Raw genomic sequence first — 6,000 nt, forward strand, 5'->3', positions numbered from 1 at the left:
GTAGGAGCTCGCGGCCTGGGAAGCCAGGGACAGGACTTCCAGGTGGAGGAGGTGGCAACTGTGACCGCACAGAGACAGGGAGCAAAGGCAGTGCAGGGGAGACCGAGAGGGGAACGGCACAAGCCTGTGTTGGGGCAGGAAGCAGAGGTGAGGTGGACACGGTAGATGGGTCACTATTTCTCAAACACCTTGTTCTTCATGGTAAGAACTTTGGACCTTATCTTCCTGGAAATAACAAACCAGTGAGTTGTTTTTTTGTTTGTTTCTTTTTTTGAGATGGAGTCTCACTCTGTCTCCTAGGCTGGAGTGCAGTGGCTTGATCTCCACTCACTGCAACCTCCACATCCTGGGTTCAAGGGATTCTCCTACCTCAGCCTCCCGAGTAGCCGGGATTACAGGCGCGTGCCACCACATCCAGCTAATTTTTGTAATTTTAGTAGAGACGGGGGTTTCACCATGTTAACCAGGCTGGTGTCGAACTCCTGACCTCAGGTGATCCGCCCGCCTCAGCCTTCCAAAGTGTTGGGATTACAGGCGTGAGCCACCATGCTCAGTCCCACCATAGAGTTATAAAAAGAACACAGGCGTGATCATTCTTGCATTTTAGAAAACTAGCTCTAGGACCCATTTACCTGGGAAATACGTTTTAATGGAGTAATTCACATGGTTTGATGTTTTGGTCGCTTTTATCACTCGTCACTATTATGCAACATTTCTCAAACACCTTCTCCTGTGCAAGGTATTCATATTCATTGCCCGAGGTGGTATCAACAAAATGAAGAACTCATAAATTATAAGACGTACCACTATCATGTTCCACTAAAAAGGAAAAAAAACTGCTGCCATTGACATTGTAACACGATGTTATTTTTTAAGTTATTTGTTGGAAGAGATCTTTCAAATGTATTGAGATTAAATTTCATCCTCTATCACTCTGTGTATAGAAAAAAGAAAGAAGTGAAATTAGCTGGTTACAATATTCTTAAAATTCTTCACCTTCAGGGTTCAGCTCTTCTGAATGACATTCACATTTAGGGTTTGACAGTCATCCTTTATGTAGTGTTTCCCCAGTTGGGTGTGCATCAGGATCACCAGGAAAAGTGGTGGAAATGGAGGCCTGGGCCGTACACCGTTCCAACGAGCCTGGAGCTCTGTGTTCCTTGTTGGTAACCGAAAGATCCTGAGACCCCCAAAGAGGAGGAAATGCTGCCCAGCACATCAGGAGAGACGGCTCAGCAGCACTTCTGAAGTGAGTGTCGGCTTCTGTTTTCAGTAGTTTTTGTATTCAGTGAATTTTCACAGACGTGCATAGGACAAGGCTGGCACAACTGCCATGTGCCTGGCACAGACATTGTTTCTGGGATATTAGAAAAGAAATACGATGGGCACTTTAAAAAATATGCAAGAAGTATATTAATGATAATAACTTGACTTCTGTGATCAGGGACTAACTAAGTAGATTGTGGCACATCCACACCGGGGGAGACACTCAGTGTTGGAAAGTCATTATGTAGAATGATCTTTTCCGCAGGCTGTTCCAGGACAGGCTGTTCTACAAGGGGCACCACAGGCAAAACAAGCTTGGGAAATCCTGCAAACCGCGCCCCTCGCCTAGAGTTTCAGAGTGTGCTCAGCATTCTGAAAGCTCTGAGAACGCTGGGAGTATAGTGATTTTACGTTTTAACCTAGAATTTCCCAATTATGGCATTAAAGAAAAGGAAAATAAAAACTCAAGACCCCAGTTTATGATGCCAAAGGAAAAAATTAAACTGAAAGCTGAGTCATGCAGGAAGCTGCCTTTCCTTTTGTTCCTAAGCAGAAGCTACAGACAGAAGGTTCGATATCTCCACAGGTAGCTACTCTGTGTTCGCCTTATCTTATGTGAAGTGCCAAGTTATGGAGTGTCAGAGGACTCTTCCCCTGCCTGCTCCTTTTCTCTTGCAACAAGTAGATTCAGTGACGTGACCACACCCTCCTTCTTTCCCTTCTAGCCCCCGTTTCCCCTTTAAATACCGCAGCCCTCAAAACCATCTTTGGAGAAAGGCATGCCTCCCAGGCATGGCCTTCACCTCGGCAAAATAAGCTTCTAAATTGATTGAGACCTATCTCAGACGTTTCTGGTTTACAATGTTCACATTATACTTTAAATAAACAGCAACAACAATAAGCCCATAAAAAGGTATGGTGGCACCATTCCATTTTTGTAAGTAAAATTTTGGATGTATAGTCATAGGAAAAAGACAGTGAGGAGGTATACTCAACAATAACAAAGCTTAATAATGAGGGCTTGAGTTACATATAAATTTTCTTTGGTTTACTTGTATATTCTTCCATGAATTGACACATTTTTTGAAAGAAAACAGTTATTAAAAATAGCAACAGTAAACTGACTTTATGAAAAGTCAAAGAAAGATTTGAGTTTTCCTGATATGTTCTGTGGAGGAAGCTTTGATGAATATTAAAAAAAAATTCAGTGAGAAGATGGAGACTTGTTTTATGAAACTTCTCAATTTCCATGAGACAGGAAAAAAAGTGTTATTAGTCACAAATTATAGTAAGAGCAAAGAAGAACGGAATAAATTCGGCATCATGTGTGATTTTTATTTGGTCTTTTTCAAGGCCATGCACGCATGAAATAGAATAGTTTTAAATAAACAAGTCAGGCTGGTTTGTCTGTGGTTCGATATAAAGGCCCAGCAGAGAAGTCAGCTGATTGGATCTCAGGAATCTGTGAAGCTACTAAGAGAAGTCACCTTAAAGATAGCAGCTGATACCGTATCTCAGGGTAGGAATACCTCTTACAAGTTAGGTCATCGTGGGCAACCTACTTAAATCTCAGGATCCTCATTTTTTGTATTAAAATGGCCACACTTACTGCATTTGTTCCCTGGGGCTGTCATAGCAAAGTACCCCAAACTGGGTGGCTTAAAACAACAGACATTTTTCTCACAGTCCCGGAGGCCAGAAGTCAGCAGATGAGGTGTGGGCAGTGCCAGGCTCTCTCCCCCTGCTTCTCACCAGCCCCTGGCTGCTTCCAGCAATCTTGGTGTTTCCTGACTTGGCTTGTGGCAGTGTAACCCCAATCTCCGCCTCCGTCTGCAAACACATCTTCCCCGTGTGTGTCTGTGTCCAGATTTCTCTTATCTTATATGGACAGGAGTCATTGAATGGGGGCCCACCTTAATCCCTATGACCCCATCTTGCCTTGTTACATCTGCAATGACCCTGTTTCCAAATAAGGTCACATTCACAAGTCCTGGGCCAGGACTTCAAAGTATCTTTGGAGAGGACACAATTCAACCCACGGCAGTTACGGGGTTGCAGCTATTATGCTTTTTGAGAGAAAACTGTGGCTCCCTGTGCAGTTGGGTCTGTGAAAAACCAACGCAGGGACAACTCAGCTGAACTCAATTCATACATTGAGGAATTCCCAGGGTGCTGGTGGAAAAGATCAATTAACCTGCATCTCTGGAAGCTTTTTTTGTTTTGTTTTGTTTTTTTTTTAACTGAATTGGCAGAAAGAGTCCTCTGCTGGATTTAGAGTGAATCTACCATTATAAAGTTGAATCAACAACAATAAAAAGGGATAGGTGTAATATGTTGAAAAGATTCTACCAAATCTCCTCCAGACTGATTGCTCTTTTTAGAATCTTCCAGAGTAACATCTCCCAACCCACACTCTCATGCCAAAGCGCATCCTGGGCCCACGTGGGTGGTAGGCAGGCTGATCCCTACACATGGTTTCTGAGATTGATCGGGGGCTTCCAGGCTCTCTTCAGCCATCAGTTTCTGAGAGGACCACATGCAGTTTCATTGCATCTCCAAATACAGGCATTGCTTCTTAATCAGGCTCTCCACGATTCTGCACCCTCCCCTGGGTATAGGTCAGGCCCCGGCGGCAGCTTCAGACCACCAGTCATCGAAAGCAGTTATTGCAGCTTTCAAAGGCCTAAAATCTCAGAGAATTATTAGGCACATGGAGAACATCTTTATTTATTTGTTCACTTTGTTCTGTTTTTTTCTGTACCGAGTATCATTTATAATTTCAAAACAGTGTAATAACAGTCAATGTAATTTATTTAGCAGATTACTATGTGCCAGGCACTAGCTACAAATTTTAGAAATATTAAATCTGTTCCTTATAGAAAACCTGCCAAGCAGGAATTATTTTTATTTGACAGATGAGAAATTAGGCTTAAAAAATGTATGACTTCCAAGGTTAAAGAATCGCCTGATTTTAATACTATGCAGAATTTCTTACTTCAGCACTGTTTTAATGAATTGTCTGTAAATGTGGAAACTCCTGTTTGTTTTATTTGGATCAGATTCCTGAAAGTCGATCAGAAGGAAATGGTAATGTTCCCAGCATTTTTGTTATTTTTCTTTCTGCTATTGATCTAGGATAAATCATTTTGATCATTTTTGTGATAGTTCCTGTATCTCAGAATAATGGTATTACGTTTTTTGTTGTTCTCAGGTCCTGTGTACAGGCCTGTGGGAGGGGAGAACGCATTACCATGATCTAGAGGCTAGATGACTTGATTAGCAGCACTACCACTTGAAAATCTAACTACAGAGTCGCTCCTGAGTTTAATGAAACAGTTTTTGTTTCCAGATGTTCTTTACATTGGGCCTAAGTCCACTGTGAAGAAAAGAAGAATGGTTTTGATTTTCTTGGTTGCAATGACCTAGTTGCTCAAGACTTCCTCACTCGGTGGCTATAGACTATCTTCACCTGAAACTCCTAGGAAGTGAACCATCCCAGGTCACCCCGGGGAGTCTTTCTGTGGCTAAACAAGCTGGCCTGAAAGCATTTAGAGTCCGTAGCTTACCAAGCCAAACAAGAACTCCATTCAAGCAAAATCTAAGTGGAGAAGCATCGTTTCAGTCAGCCACATTTTAATCAGCGACACCTCATCAAATGTGGACTCAGACAAAATACTTTAAAATTCATTTTGCCACATCAATGCATTTATATCGTAACCAACATCCCTCAGAGCTCACGTGCTCTGCAGAAGTAGGGGGATTTTCTCCTCAGTTTTTCTTCATATTGAGGATTAGGTGGAAACGTTGTCACTCAGAGTGGCCCCTCGGGCACCCTCACCTATCTGAGGTACCTACACTCATCAACCACTTCTACCTGTTATTCAGGCTACCCTGGTCTACGATCAACGCAAATCCAGGACCTAAGCAGAGCCTAGCAGCATGTCATGGAAATCTTTCTTGAGTTGTCTTATGAATCTTATCATTTTTCTTTGCCCTGTGCATTATTCATAAACAAGTCATCCTGGTCTCTAAACAGAACAAGTTGGTCCTGGGAGCTGGTGAGGATATGCAAATGCACTGCAAGACGTACTTCAGGATATCTGAAATCATGATTACCTTGCAAAATCAGCACCATCAATGCATACTGTTTTTTCCTCTTTTTTTCCCCTGATCCACTGGGTCAGTAGGAAAAAAAATGGAAGGAGAAGGGGCCAATGAAATCACACTCATTTATTCAACAAATGCTTTTACTGACTTCTGTGATGTATACGGCACTGTCATCAGGTGAAATAACAGGAAAATGGGAATCAGAAGACAGGATTTACTGTAAAATTGATCCCTAATTATGTGACCATGAGCAAATTCCTGACTTTATGTCCCTCAGTTATTTTATTTGTAGATTGGGAGTGATTTAGGCCTCTGTCCAATCCAAGCTATTACGAGGATCAAATGAATCTTTTTACTTGCTAGTATAAAGGACAATGCAAATGAAATGCAGTGGTTTTCCTCCTCCACTGCTACCACTGTACCTCACCCCTGACTATATCATCATCATCACCACCATCATCACCACCACCACCATCATCATCATCATCACTTCCATCATCATCACCTCCATCACCACCATCATCACCATCATCATCATCACCACCATCATCATCACCACCATCATCATCATCACCTCCATCATCATCACCTCCATCATCATCATCACCACCATCATCATCATCACCA

General features: G+C 42.4%; 1 protein-coding gene across 2 annotated transcripts in view; it reads right to left on the reverse strand.

Moving 5' to 3' along the window:
- The window catches only part of SORBS2 (sorbin and SH3 domain containing 2), a 376,136-nt gene that overhangs the window by 234,466 nt on the left and 135,670 nt on the right, over positions 1–6,000 (reverse strand). The gene's annotated exons all lie outside the window — the stretch shown is intronic.

This window comes from Theropithecus gelada, chromosome 5, assembly GCF_003255815.1.
Source record: "Theropithecus gelada isolate Dixy chromosome 5, Tgel_1.0, whole genome shotgun sequence".
Lineage (NCBI taxonomy): Eukaryota > Metazoa > Chordata > Mammalia > Primates > Cercopithecidae > Theropithecus > Theropithecus gelada.